This window comes from Netta rufina (genome assembly GCF_964035555.1).
Source record: "Netta rufina genome assembly, chromosome: 15".
Taxonomy (NCBI): Eukaryota; Metazoa; Chordata; class Aves; order Anseriformes; family Anatidae; genus Netta; species Netta rufina.
The window spans coordinates 7,707,956-7,721,574 of record NC_140138.1 but is presented as its reverse complement, the minus strand read 5'-3'; the positions used below and the strand labels follow the sequence as shown (position 1 = coordinate 7,721,574).

The 13,619-nt window shown below is 35.5% G+C and overlaps 1 pseudogene across 1 annotated transcript; it reads left to right on the top strand.

Moving 5' to 3' along the window:
* Positions 1 to 279: 279 nt before the first annotated feature.
* Positions 280 to 11,980, top strand: LOC311215130 (DNA repair endonuclease XPF-like; annotated as a pseudogene). The gene is made up of 10 exons (XR_014619368.1): positions 280 to 3,713; positions 4,211 to 4,391; positions 4,640 to 4,715; positions 6,230 to 6,239; positions 7,032 to 7,210; positions 7,553 to 7,681; positions 8,259 to 8,369; positions 9,447 to 10,031; positions 10,751 to 10,843; positions 11,274 to 11,980. The product of XR_014619368.1 is annotated as a DNA repair endonuclease XPF-like (transcript).
* Positions 11,981 to 13,619: the final 1,639 nt, after the last annotated feature.

Below are 13,619 nucleotides of genomic sequence, written 5' to 3'. Positions count from 1 at the left end.
AACTTCAATATATTTCATGACTTTTATATACAGAAACTATTTAAGTGGAATATTCTACATGGTCACTATTTATCTAAGATGCACATGTGGAGAAAAAAATCAAAATTAAGACAGTTCAGGGTGCTTCTTATAAACTGCATATATCTTTAAAGCTTTTAATTTAGCTTTGCAATCATGGATTAAAAAAAAAAAACAACACTGGAAATCATTAACAACTGCTTAAGTTTAATTCTGAGTTTACTTAAGACAAAGTAAACTGAACACAGTTGCTGTTCTTGTATGGCAATTATATTTAAGAGGGGAATTAAGGGAAAGGAGTTGGTAATTCCAGGGTCTTGGTCAGTGCAAATCCAATCTGCAATTACAACCTAACTTTCCTTACTAATGTTGCCTAACCATCGGACCATACACAGATCAATTCTTTAACTGCTGGTCATTTTTAAGCCAGCAAAAGCAGCATGTCACATTTAGTTTTTACAATAGCTTCATTTAATATATATATATTTTTTTTTCTTTTATGGGGTAAAGTTTTTTTTTTGTTGTTGTTGTTGTTGTTTTTTTTAATCTCTAAAGAATGTTCTGCATGTAGACTGATGGAGAAAATTCTATTTCAGTCCATCACAAACTATAGGAAGTGCCCACCTTAGAAGTAAATATTGTAAGAACATGAAGAGATGTGGCTATAAGATGGCTTATAATAAATCTCCAAAATACTGTGGTTTTTTTTTCAATTTTGAATGTAATTTTATATGTACAGATAAACATCAGTATCTTTATTTTTATGCTTTTCCTCAGAAAATAAATTTGTTCATATTTTTAAAGAACTAAATATATTTCTTTGGTAACCTGGATAATAAAACCATGCATTGATTTAGAGAATTTTGCTTCACAGTCTTATCTTTATCATTATAAACTCCAGCAGATCATTGTTTTTAGTAAAACATTAAGAAGAACAAAGATATATTCCATGAGGTAATGATGCAAGGTAACAAACACCAGGACTAGGGCTGTTAATCTCTTAAAATTCATCAGCTAGTGAGTTTAGGGGATAGTTGATAAACCTAAGCAGAGATAATGCATCAAACTCTATGTAGGATTTTAGATAAATAAATATAGTAGATTTTACTTATGATGAAGTTGGTTCTGGGAAATTGTGAAATGCAAGAATTTTCAGGCCATTTCAAATAAATTGGCTATAGTCTTGTTAGTTGGATAGCACAACTAAGGCTTAAAACACCCCCTAAACCAGTTAAAGATTTTTCTCAGTAGATAAAGGGGTCGATAAGGCTCAAATCCAAACTACAGATCAGGTCAAATATACACTAAAAAATCCACAAAATGGGAAATCTCACCATGTTTTCATGGCTGAAAATACTGAACTTTTCTTAAATACGACAATAGGATGGAAGACAAAATGTCAATGTTTTAAAAAGAACATAAAGTAAGCTTTGCAGAAGTTATCTAAATTCTGGTTTTCTTCTCATAGGGAGTTCTCAGCTTTTTACATTACAAGTAACAAAGGTTTGTTAACATAATGCACAAGAACTGTCAGTAGTTTTCAGACAAGGCTGTTGCCATTACACAGATGAATAGATTAATGACTTAGTCATGGCTTCTTGCATCGTTTTCTTCTCTAGTAATGATTAATAATAACTTGTCAAAATTAAAATTTTTAAAACAATTGGTTGTCAAAAGCATATCATACAAAGAAGATTCATATTAATATTTTTGATTATATTAATAACTGAAACAAGTAATAAGCCTACGTCCAATGATTTGTTCTATTGCTCTACCATACAATTAATCTGCCTCTCATATAGCATTAATATTATGAAGTAAATAGGTCATTTGATGCATTGTTAAAATGTGCAAGTACATTTCATTCTTATGAGGCTGGTAACAGGCTGTATCAACCATTTATAAGCTTGAAAGTAACCTATAGTTTGTTTTTATTTGTATAAATAAAATACAAACCATTTTATATGGCATGGACCTCCTACAGTTATTCATAATGTTTACTGCATATATATAAGTTTAGTTTAAAATTAAAAATAAGCTGTCATTGTGGAATACAGAAATGCATTATAATATAAGAGAAATATATATGTTCTCCTAACCTGTTATTGCTAACTTAAAAGTTATACATCACTCCTAATTTTTATTTATCCTGTACAACTCATTTCTTGTATTTTTATGGAGACTTTTTAAAATATTACTCGGTTTCACAAAGAGAGGGAGGAAGGGACGAAGGACCACAATACTTTTTAAGTCTAAGTTCTGCTCTCTTGATATAACCCTTACAAATGACAGCCCTCTACTGGTTAATGAATATAAAAGCAGAAGAACATCTCACAACAATTTTACATTAGTACTATATTTAGCCAAAGTAAATACATACATACATATATATATATACACACACATAATATGGGGGGCGGGGGGTGGGCGGGGGAGGGGAAGGGCTACTAAATTGCCTGAATTATTCCATTTTATTGGGACTGCTTAAAAATCACTATTTCTATTTCAGGTAAGAAACATTAGGTTAAGGAAATGGTTGGCTCCTAAATTCTATGGACATCTCTACAGAGTATTGTAATTCTTCAAAGTAGCAGCCTTATTGGACTACAGCTTTTCATACAATATCTAAAAATAGTAATAAATGTTAATAATAATCATGTTTTTGTGTAAATGGTTTGGCCACTAGAATCATAGAACATCCTGAGTGGAAGGGGCCCATGAGGATTACCAAGTGCACCTCCCAACTGAAGGCATGGAAACCACAAAAATGAAATTTTGCACAAGTAAAAATCCTATTTTTCTGATGTTTTACAGTCTAAAATTAGTTTAAATGTGAACATCAGAGAGCTGAGTACCAGCCAGCTAAAAATGAGAACCAAATTACGGTACTTGGCACAAGAGTTGACAATGTGACCCAATTTATAAAGAAAAAATTGTTCAGGTATCAACATACCTGAAATGGTACAACAAGTGTGTGAATAAAAAAAACTCAAGAATAGTCCCAATATTTTACTAATTTATGTCCATTTTTAAACATTTTTTTATGCTTTGTCCTGAATGTTTGCCTGTTAAAATGCTAAAATGACTTCTAAAATAATTTGAAAATGTCCTATACTAAATGATCACATTCAACGGCTAAATTTGCTGCCATGTGGCCCAACCAAAGCAGCACCTGTCTGCCCTGTGGCAGGCCCAGAAAACGTCCAGGTTTATTGTTTTATTTTATATTTATGCCCTGACAGCCATTTTGGGAGCAGGCCTGGGGCCTGCCAAGCTGAGGTGCTGCTCCCTCATGGCGGAGAGCAAGCTCGGTTCAGACAGATTCCTTGGTTACGAAATGCCGTTAGTCAGGGACTAAAAATGAAGCATTTGGAATAAAAAAAAAATGACCTCCGTACCTGACCCCTGCCCTCAGAAGACCCTCAACTACAAGATGAGACACCGCCTCCAGCCGCCTGGGGGCGCCGCTCCCTCAGCCGCGGCGAGGCCGGGCGCAGGCGCTGCTGTGGCGGGCTGGGGCCGGCGGCGATGGCGGCGCTGCTGGAGTACAGGAGGCGGATCTGAAGGACTTCTTCCACCGGGACGGGCTGCTGGTGTGCGCCCGGGGACTCGGCATCGACCGCCTGCTGCTGCGCTTCCTCCGCCTCTACAGCGAGCCCGCTAGCTTGGTGCTGAACGTGAGCCCCGCCGAGAACGTGAGGGGAGGAGGAGGAAGGAGGCGGCTGCCCGCCGGCTGCTGCCGCCTTGGAGATGGGGTTTGGCGGCTGGGGGCTCTTCCAGGGTCGGTTGGCGGGTTGCGAGGGACCCTTGTCACTTCTCGGGCCGTAAGTTAGTATTGCCTGCTCCCTGAAGAAAAGAGCCGTTAAAATACTGTGAAAAACGGGAGATAAAATTTTCAGCGTAGCTAAGATCTATCAAGTGGCAGTGGCTTGTACTTTCTTAAATATTGTCTAACTGCTATTGAAAATACTTATGTTTCTAAGTTACCTGAAAGGGTTTGAAACTTAACAAAGGATGTCTAATAATAAAACATCACCAGGATTCTGACTTCCTTATCTAGTATCTTACACTGTCATGTTTTTTGATTTAATTACAATTAAATTGTAATTTAATTACAATTACAATTCTTTCTGTATCCATTTCATTGGTTGTTAGAATGAAGCCTGTTGTGTTTTTACTGTATTTTTTTTAGGAGTATTTTATTGATCAACTGAGGTCAGATGGAGTTGTTCATCTTCTTCAGAGCATTACCAACGAGGTTGCAAGTAACGCTCACTATGAATTTTACACACAAGGAGGAGTTACCTCTGCAACAAGTCGAATCCTCGTGGTAGGTTTCCTTACTGACACAATTCCTGCGAACCTCATTACTGGTAGGAGCTTAATAAAGTCAAGCTGTGACTGAAAATACATAAAGCTTAATTCTGTTGAAAGAGTTCAAATAACTGATATTAAGGTTGAAGAATTATTTAAAAAAAAAGAAAAAAAACGGAGGTAAAAAGAACTACATACATATTTGTTCCTAACTTTTTTCTTTTTTTTTTAATGGTCATCTTTGCTCTAAACCTGTTTGCTTTATTTAATCACACAATTTGTAAACATCCACATTCTTTTTAGGTAGTGGATAATGTTCCTGTATGGCTTTCTGATATCAATAATAAACTGGAAAACAATCAGCAGTTAAACCATGCCATGACGTAAGAAACATGGATATTCAGAGTGGCTGCATTACTTTTCCAAGGAAAATAACTGATTGTTCTTGAGAAAATAGTATCCAGAATACTCTCAGTAAATGGCCTGTGATTGAAACTGATTTTAGATTGCATATTTATCAACCATGCACACTTGCTGGTTTTTGCATTAATGAATTAGTCCTGATGACTTTTCCTATCAAATAAAATAAAAATGTCTTACTAATCTTGTAACATCTCAGATGCTATGTAAATAGCAATATTATGAGATAATGTTGTTAAAACTTCGCAAAGATTTTTGAACATAGCTTGTGACTTCATTTGTTGTTGCATATAAGTTACACATGAAAGATGTTCCAACTGTCTTGTTCTCTACTGTTCTGGTCCCCCTCTTCTCCTTGCCTCAGTTGTTTTTATGTTCTTGTCTAAGCTGGAAACCCTCTTATAGCCTGGAGAGCTAGTAAAACAGATGCATGAGAGTATAGGAATATTTTACTGGTATATAAATATTAACATCTTTATAATGTTTAAATGCAACAGAATACTAAATATGTAGAAGAATGTATGCTTTTGCTTCATAAGCTGTATTTCCTTCCTTTTAGTCAACCTTTAAAACGTCAAATCTGTGAAACATATTGAACAGCTTCATGCTAAGGCAAAAGGACACTAGACTTGTCAATTCTGTTTTTTCCAACTTCAAAAAAAAAAAAAAGTAAACAGTTTCTGGGCACCTCCTTTTAATTTCTGTTCTTCCCTTTGGCTCCTTCCAGTTTGCCTTTCCCCCTTATCCTGAGGAAAAATACAAAACAAAATAAAACAAATCTTTGGGTTTTGTGTGGGTGAAAGGAATAAATGCACTAAAGATTTTTATTTTTTTTTAAATTACTGACCTGAAACGACACAGAGTTGTTATACTCATTGTAATGCCACTGGAGGTCAGTGTGACAGCAGTTTCTACAGACCTGGTGCTTCATTTAAAGCTTTGGTAATGCGCGTTTATATTGGAAACGTACTAACTGTGTGGGCAATTCAGCAGATAGGCCATTCAGTGCTCTTGTCTTGGGCAGGAGGTCTGCCTTTTTTTTTTTTTTTCCTGTCCAGTCTAGAATTTACATCTTGTGTGCTCAACACTCTGCGTTACAAACTCTACCTTTTGGTATTACAAAGACGTAGAAATGAACAACACAAAGCTCTCTGAATTTTGCTGCTTGCCTTTCATGCTTGAACCATGAAAAGACTTGGGGTGCAGCACAAAGTAAGGAAAATGCTCATTGAGTTGCAGAGTTCTTCAGACAGTGTTCTCCGTGCCTCATTCTGTTTGTAAAATCAGCTGGCACCTTTGTAACTGTGTGGTCAGATTAGCTTATTGTGGCTGTGTTGGAACAAGGACCTACTCTACTGCTTACCAAAAGCTGGAGATGTTAAATTATCTGCCAGCAGATCCACGTGACTTCAAGGGATTTGTGAGCCTATTACAGTTTCTTCCTTATGAGATTTTTGTTGTTGTTTTTCCTTTGCAGTTTGTTACCTGTAATGCTGATGTAAAATCTAGTGCAGTATTTCTCCATGGATCAGTCACCAGAGCTACAGGCTCACATGCCTAGAATGAGAACGGTCATAATCATGAAATCATCAGATGGTTTTATGAGACCATTCATAAGACTGCAGTCTTTGCATCTGTAGAAGTGGATTCATCTTGCGTTTAGCTTACTTTACATTTAAATCGTTTATAACTTTAGTTTATATGAACTCCTTGATAATTACAGTATAGCCATCTTTCAGCCATCATAGCAAAACACTTATTAACTGATATTTACTGTTGATGTGAAGCTTTCTGTGCTTTAAAAAAATTTTAGGCTTTTATTCCTCTGGCTTTCTACATTGTGTATCTGCATTATACTCATCTTAATTTGAAAATTAAATGACATTTTAATGTTTTCAACTTTAGCTAAATAAAGAATGCTAAACACTAGAGGCACAGGCCAGTACCTGTAAAATCAGATTTTTCCTATTTTTTAACTGATATTTATAATACCTTTTTTTTCCTTAATATAGAAAGGAAAATATGTACTGAAAGCATTACATTATATATAGCTGTTAATCGTTGAATTTATGAATTTACATAATGGCATCTATATTGTAACTTTGCAAAAAATGGTTACTCATCAAAATAAATGTCTCACCATCACATCTTCACTTGGCTATTTTTTATCGGGATAAAAAGTGGCAAGTGGCATCTCCTGTAAGTGAAAAAAGGGCATTTATATCTTGATTGATATAGTAGAAATCTAACATCCTGAATTTTCCACTTTATATTTCTAGACAATACATCACTACTTAGATCCTCTCTGGCATCAGCTTGGAGCTAAGACAAAATCTTTGGTCCAGGATTTGAAAATGCTGCGTACTGCAACAGTTTCTAACTCAGTATGATTGTGTCACTTTCCTCAATCTTCTGCAGTTACTGAAAGCAAGTGAAAAAGCTTTTGCTGAGAATTCAGGTAAACACTGAATAACCATACAAGTTAATGCATGAAACAGAGAAATTATGATATTTTTAATTAACATTCCTAAACATATGAAGGTATCTAATTAGGTTTTATATAACCAGCCATACGGACGTAGGTTTTTATTGACAGATAATGCTTTCATCTTCCCACTTAACTGCTGTTACTTAACAGTGTGAGATTTGCATCACATTTCTGTCTCTTATTAAGCTAGTAATTACATAGTAAGCAGGTAGCACAGGTAATCTAGATGAGAGATGTGAGGCTATTATTGGAAATGTCTGAAGCCTGAACACTTCAAATATCGAACAATTAACATTTTCTTTTTCTCTTTAGGTTGGCTGTTTCTTGACTCCAGTACATTGATGTTTGTAAATGCTCGAGTGAGAGTTTATCGCGTTGCAGATGAGAAACTGAATGAGAAAGGCAAAGTCTCTGGAAACATGTATGTAAAGAAGGAAAATGGTACTGATCTCTCCTAATTTTAAGTTTGAGAGTGTAATGCGATTTCAAATATTCTGTATGTTATTACTTGTGCTGTGGTTTGTTACAGGATCTTACAGATTTCCAGACCTCAATCTGGTAGCTGGGATATATTGAGACATAATCTTTGTTCAAAAAGCATATAATAAACAACATAAAACAGTCACAAGTAAGGCATTCTTCTCAGCTTACTCAGCTGATCATTGGGAGAACTTTTATGGATTGTTCCTGAATTGCATAGATTTCAGCTTGATCTTTTGCATTTTATATGAAGGGATAAGAAGCTGCCATTACTTTAAATATATATATGTATTTTATTCAAGAGTTTCAGAATGGATGAACAAGTCAATACTTTTTGCTTCATTAGAGTGTTTTTCCCCATTTTAAATGATTCTGTAAGAGTGCTCTCCTACTCCATCAGCAAAACAAGTTGTGTATTTAGGCTGTTGAATTGTACATGCCTACAACCATGACACTATTGACATTGAACCACTAATTTAAAGTTCTGAAGGGTATTTTGTCTGTAAAAGCCGCTATGTTTAATCTTACTTTGTTTCAGAACTGAAAAAGGAATTGGTTCTAGAAAGTAACCCAAACTGGGAAGCTTTGATAGAAGTATGGAATGAGATTGAAAATGAGAATAAGAACAGTGAAGACTTCAGTGGTCCGGGTGAGAAAATACTAAATAATGTAAGTTTTCACAGTACATCTGATTTTCTCTTCCATTTGACTTTTGAGAGAAGTAGCTCTAATTCTTTACTGTGATCATACTAAAGAGCTGGTTTTAAACAATAATTTATGGACTTATGACAAAGCGTTTCATGTGTTCTCACCGGTAGGATAGATAGTTATAAGACAATTAGCTATTCAGTTTATCCCAGTGCAAATCAAAAGATCTCATCTGCTGTGGTCTTTGTTCTAAATAATGAGGCAACTTGTACATGTTCCAGCCTTCTACAGCAATCAAAGTAATGCAGAAATAGAACTGCTTCATAGCTTTACAGGCTGTATCGGTCTGTTACACAGTCTTTCCTGAACTGTTAAGAGTTCAGGGAACATAACATAGTCCTCTTGCTTGGAGTGCGGACGGGCATGGAGCTGCAGGGGGCTAGAACTATATTAGTTAAGGTACTGCTTGGTTCGGGTTCAAAAAAACAGGAGGTTTCATCTTTTGCCCATTCCATCTCATACATTTTCTTGGGCATCTAAAAATCGCTTTTCCTGGAGGTGCAGTTTTGGGTAGAGAGTAGAAGGTGAGTGTGTTTCTAACTAACTGCGTTGCTGCCTCTCCTATTTTAGGACTTTTCATCCCCTTAAATTTCACCAAGAAATAGTAAGGGTAAAAAAGTGCTCTTTTCTCTCACCCACAGTGTTCTGACTATGGATAAGAACTGGCTCTCTAACCTAGTGTTGTAGGAGTTTGTCTGAATCAGCTTGCAGAGAGCTGTTATTCAAGGCACACAAACCATTCATTTTGAATGGTCAAAATAAAAACCTTACTGTTTTAGATGATATAAGAATAAGGAATGCCGAACTTCTGTTAACCTTCTCTAATCTTGGTTTGATACAAAATATGATGCAATTTAGACTCCCTGGAGGTCCAGAACAACTGTGACCACCAAGTGTAAAAGGCGTTTGGCAGGCACACTTCTAGGATCATTAAAAACAATTTGCTCAAGATGTCTTGTAGCTGGATTAAAAGTACATCATAACAGATTATAAACATTATATTGTTTCTTGACTGCAGGACAAGTGCTTACTTGTGCCAGTGATGACTGAGCTTGTGCACAGCTCAGGGAGTATTTTACTGATGGAGAAGAAGCCTTTTTAACGAGACTGTATAATAAAACTTTTGGAAAGGATGAGGAAGCTGGAGAAGTGTGGATTAAGGACAGAAAAACTGTCAAGTCCAAAGGAAATGCCAGACAAGACACAGGGCCTCAAGCCAAAAAAGCCAAACTTGGAACTTCTTCAAAACAAACATGAGAAGCAGCAAGACTGGACTATAATCTAAATGATAGGGAAAACTGAGGAGGAAAACCAAGAGGAGTTGGATGTGGAAGATAACAGAGTTAAACAGCAGCCAGGAAGGCAGTATCGATGAGACCATTCCTGAAGATTTCACCTGTGGACTTACCTTCAGATTCTTACTATGATATTTTCAAAAACTCACTCACAATTATTCATCTGTTGCAGGGTTGCAATGATCCCTATGCTCTGACCAGGGTATGGCATGAAGTAGAACCAAGATACGTTGTGTTGCATGATGCAGAGCTATCTTTTGTTCGGCAGCTGGAAATCTACAAGGAAGCAGACATGGAAAGCCTCTGAGGCAAGTGAACTTGGTGATAATCAAGACTGTTCTTGATCTAATTTAATCTTAAAAGAAAAAGAAAATCTATTGTGCACTTCTGGCAGTCAAGGCACAAAATGCATCTAGTGATTTTCTTAAGCTACCTTTTAATTCCTGTTTAGCCTTCTTTTTAATTTTTAACACAACTATGTCGAATGCAATTGCAAGATAATTTTTACTTCCCACTAGGTATTTAGTCCCTTAATAACAGAAACACCTGTAATAAAATATCCATTCTATAAAAGGCAGTTTCATGAAGATAAGATATCCCCATGCAAATATATGAAGTCTTATATGTTTTTTTTTGTTTGTTTGTTTGTTTTCCCCTAAATCAGGACAATTGCAGATTGTAGTTTGTTATGCATAGTCTTCTGGGAAATTTTTTAAAATTATAAGAAAGTAACTTCTCCATTATATTTGCTTTGTGTCTGATATTATATATATATATACATATATATATATATATATACACACACACACATATATATCCTATGTCTATATATAAAGATATAAGATTTTTTTTGTTGCTGATTCTGGAGTATCTTTGCAGAAAAAAGATGATGTTTTCAGCTTACCTTTTTAAGGCAAATATCACTTTTCAGGCAGTTACTGCTGCTAATCTTAAATACTGTTTTTTGGTGTTTTTTTAATTTACTAAATAGTTTTGTGTTGTGTTTTTTTTCCTTCTAAACCTACAGGGTGTATTTCCTCATATATGGAAGCTCAACAGAAGAACAGCAATACCTGACAGCTCTGAGAAAAGAGAAGGAAGCCTTTGAAAAACTCATTCGGTAAAAAAATTAACCTTTGTTATTAATTTCTTACATAATTCCCTTAAGTGATCACATTTCAAATGGTGAAGTTCTTAACTATGTGAAGGATAGATCTATAGAAGTTAAAATATATCTTCTACAATGAAATGCCGTATTTCTGTGGGAAACATCTGGAAATAAAAAGCAGTAGCTCCATTATCTGACTTTGCAGGAAACATTTTAGACACTTTCTTCATGAGTTTAAGTAATTTTCCTCTACAGTTTAATATATCTCATTGTCACTATACAGCGTATAGAAGGTAACATGATAGTTCTATTAAACTGCAGAGCATACTCCATAAACTATAGTGTATATAATGTGGCAACTCATTTGTCTTTAAAGTTTAAAATTAAATAAAGTTTTGATTTATTGTACTACTAAATATGAGGTATAATGTGAAAGGTGAAGTTCATCCATTATGGAAGTGTTGGCATCACACAGGATAGAAAGAGTTGGAGGTAATGTGTTAATTTGGTTAACTCTTTATTTTGCTCTTCAGGTGGACAGGAACAGAAGAGTACTCAACAAACTATAATAGTGGACATGCAGGAATTTCTTAGTGAGCTTCCATCATCGTCATGGTATTGACATTGAGCCTGTTACTTTGGAAGTTGGAGATTACATCTTAAATCCTGATGTCTGTGTAGAGCGGAAAAGTATCAGTGATCTTATTGGTTCATTAAACAGTGGAAGACTGTACACACAATGCACTTCGATGTCTCATTACTATAAGCTACCAATTCTTCTGATTGAATTTGATCCTAACAAGCCTTTCTCCTTGATTCCACAAGGTTCTCTACATCAGGAGATTTCCAGTAGTGATGTTACTTCTAAACTAACTCTTCTTATACTGTTTCCCAAAGTTACGTATCCTGTGGTGTCCTCCCCACGCTACTGCTGAACTGCCTGAAGAGTTAAAACAAAACCATCCACAACCTGAGGCAGAAACAGCAGTGGCTGTAACAGCAGATTCTGAAACTCTTTCTGAGTCTGACACATATAACTCTTTGCAGATTAGTCTGCATATGACAACACAGAGAGATGATGCAACCCTAGCGGTGTCAGGTAAACCTGGTCATAAACAAAAGGCCAGGCCAACCAACCTAACATCTTGACTACAAAAGCAAAACCCTACTGATACAGAGGTTTAACTAGACAAGCAGGGCTTGGGTAACTTAGCTTACCTTACAGTCTGTAAATAAAACCTTAATTCCATATATAATTTATTTAACTTGGCTTCCGTTGCCTAGAATTGCTTGAATCCTCAAGAACAGCTGGCAGACGCCAAGAGAAAAGAACATACTTAAGACAGCAGCAGAGAGGGGGTTTATTAATTATTAAAATCTCTGTATTTTATTTAGCTTCTGCTGCCATCTACAGTAGCCATCACCAATCTACACAAAGAGCAGGTACAGCAGTAAGAGGAACAAAATAAACCTTCAGCACAAGAACATGCTGGGCTAGAAAGGCATGGTACTGTAACAGTTACTGTAAGACTTAATGAATCTCTTTGTAGACAGCATCTCTCTCTCTCAGTTAAGAGACTAAAAATTCATTCACACCTACTTCTCTGCTCTGTAAATGAGTTAACTCATCCACATAGTGCATAGATAAAAGCACAAACTTCATCAGCCTATGTGAATCAATACAGCAGTGGAGCTGCCTATGAACTGATAAAAGTTTTAAGTTCTCTTTGTAAGTGATTGGTATTATTTCTCTTTAGAATGTTTGTACATGGGTACCAAACAGTTTGATTCAGTTTCTAATTTTTCTATGTGGTCGTTTCATGATGAACACCATGTGGAATTTATTTTTAATCTTCTCCTGGAGAGCCTTGTGTAATTAAATATTTTTCACTAGCTATCTCAATAGAAATTTTTACATTTCTGATAACACCAAGTAATGCTGCATTTCTTCCCAAACCTGTATGTCTAATAAAACCTGCTTGTGGTAGAAAGTAATCTGTCCAAGGCACACTGGTCATTTTTTCAGAATGAAACAGTAAAAAACAAACAAAAATGTAGTATCTGTTTTAATGGTAAAATTACCTTGCAAACAAATCCTTAGAAAAGATGCTAGCTTATGTTCACACCAGCAAATGCTGACTTCTACTTCCACTCTTCTCAACAGTCTCACTGTGATGTTTACCTCAATGTTGTCAGCACTGTATTAGAATCTGAAACAGCATGAACCCTGAACTCCACTTAGTATATCAAGTCAAATCTATTTTATTTTTTAGTTTTATTTTTTTCATCTTTTGATTTACATCTTTCGCTTTGGGAAATTTCTACTGCTCCAAACAACTGATTCTACTACTTACTGTGTTAGATTTCTATTTCTATAGAAGATTTCTACTTGATTGACAATCTGCCCGAGATGTTAGAAAACTCACTCAGGTTTTCAGTCTACATGAAACAAAGGACTGAATGGAACGGTAACATTTACCTTAATACGCATCTGATTTAGCTTGTGTTTCCTAGTCATTTTTGCCTCAACAGAAATTTTCTTAGTAATCTACATGCAGGCCACGTATGGATCTTGATATATATCTACATATGGATAAAGACATAGATTGTGTATATTACATAAAACAATATGAAAATATATGCACTAAAAAGAAACAAATATGAAAATGCTTTAAACTATTCTCTTGTTGGTTTATGATGTAAACAAGATGCGAGCAGCATTCTTTTTGGACTGTGGCAACTTTTAAGATACGAGCTCCCTGTGACTTAAAAAAAGACGAGATACCTG